The sequence below is a fragment of the Pogonomyrmex barbatus genome, unplaced genomic scaffold (assembly GCF_055798465.1).
Source record: "Pogonomyrmex barbatus isolate J1 unplaced genomic scaffold, ASM5579846v1 scaffold2, whole genome shotgun sequence".
Classification (NCBI taxonomy): domain Eukaryota; kingdom Metazoa; phylum Arthropoda; class Insecta; order Hymenoptera; family Formicidae; genus Pogonomyrmex; species Pogonomyrmex barbatus.
The window spans coordinates 13,285,704-13,287,589 of NW_028297116.1; the positions used below are offsets into that span (position 1 = coordinate 13,285,704).

The window sequence follows — 1,886 nt, forward strand, 5'->3', positions numbered from 1 at the left end:
CTCATTTATGTTACTGCTAATTTCGAGAGACGGTTTTATATTTCATACTTGCGCACACTCGGTTATTAAATATTTTTACATTTATTACATTTATTCCGGAATAGAAACTGCGTTTTATTCAATTTTCATGGCTTCCGACGAAAACCGCAAAACTTCGCGCTCCGCGCGATGCATTCAAGAGAATCTTTGATCAAGTACATTATTCAACGCGAATATAGAAACGTGCCGTATGATATGTAGTTCACATATCTTTCGTCATGCATACCTTTGATACACCTGTTGCACACGATTCATGGATCTGTCAGAGAATAACCCTTAAATGAGGTATACGACTATGTTACTTGGTTGCAAAGTGTATCAAAGCTGTACTTGCTACTCTCTCATATTTATACGATGGCACTTCAATATGTTACTGGTCATGTAACGAAGGCATTTTCCGTGTTACATAACACTGTATCGATTCTATGAAGCGTGGTATTTATTCTGAAAGATTTATCTTACTTCTATTGAATTTATTTATTCTTTTAACATATTATTTAAGAAATGTTTCCTTGGTGAAATACTATACAGTAGTATCCTTTTATGTAGATCGAGAGTTGAATTTACGAAATTGTAAAAATGTGTCAGCAATAAGAAATAAATTTTCAAACGTTCATCGTCGAATAACTGTGTTTGTTTCGATACAATTTTTAATCAATTTTATATAATATTTTAATTGTAATTGTTCTTTACTTATTAAAAATAATATCTAAAAAGATTTATAAATACGAATTCCTCTTTACGAACGAATCGTTACATTATAAAATATAGAATAAATTATATTAAGTAAATTATATTAAGATGAACATCACAGCTCAGCAGCATTGTGAGATAATTGTTCGCGCAAAAAGTTACAGATTGCGTATTGTAAGTAATAAAATAAACCCCCGATGTTCTATATTGTTCTGAAACATTCGAAAGTTCTTCTTGCGACATGTGTAATGAAATAGGATAAGATTTGATCGACTTTACAGATAGACACTGCGCAGAGATGTTTAATAAATTTTTTCAACACAATTCTGCAGTCTGGATTATTTTTTGATCAAGCATTTTTCTTCGTTCTCTCCTAACTTTCACTCTCTTCTGATTATTAAACATGTTCTTTAATGTTCTTCAACATTTCTTTCGAGCCACATTAGAAAAGTGTTTTATTTTATAGCCTGCACGTATTGATTTCTAAATAGAGAAGAAGCTTGAATGGATTTTAAATCAAAGAACATGACAATTTTATTTATATTAACAATATAAAAGTATGTAATAATTGAGTAATATCTGATTGTAAAATAATATCATAACGTTCCACTAATTCTGTCAATTCTAATTTATTATGAGCTATATTAAATCTTTTTTATCCTTTTATTTTCTTATATCTGATAAATAAATGTTTATCAGTGATATCAGTAAAGCAAATTAAAAAAAAATTAAATTGAATGTAATGAAATGACATGAAATTTATGTAGTTTTTTGTTATGCAATTCAACATTTAGCACAGAGATATCTACAAATTATATTTGCTTGTGCGCTTTTATCGAATTTTCGGTCCAAGTTGATTTCGTTGATATATTCGACATTGTCAAAGAATATTTATTGTCACTAGAAAATTGGTTATAAATTGCCAAGAGATTTTTATATCGCGCGTTTGTCAAGGTGTATCACGCAATATAATAATTAAGAGAATATAAAGCAGATTTTTAAAAAATTTATCGTTTTTTGTTATATCACTTATCGGGTTATTTATACGTATTCGATAAATCAAGCAATTGTAGAAAGGATTTTTTATTATTCTTCTCCCCTCACGATAAAATATATGTAGAACTCTAGGAAATTAATAAAAAGTTTAATTGAAA

General features: G+C 28.6%; 1 protein-coding gene across 8 annotated transcripts in view; it reads left to right on the forward strand.

Moving 5' to 3' along the window:
• Positions 1–1,219, forward strand: part of LOC105428437 (cholecystokinin receptor type A) — a 37,293-nt gene extending 36,074 nt beyond the window's left edge. For 4 of the 8 annotated variants that reach the window (XM_089076466.1, XM_089076468.1, XM_089076469.1 and 1 more), the window contains exon 11: positions 1–1,215. This exon is cut by the window's left edge and continues 1,011 nt beyond it. The gene's annotated coding sequence lies outside the window, so the exon portion shown is untranslated. The other 4 variants (XM_089076473.1, XM_089076470.1, XM_089076472.1 and 1 more) reach the window with 2 other exon arrangements.
• Positions 1,220–1,886: the final 667 nt, after the last annotated feature.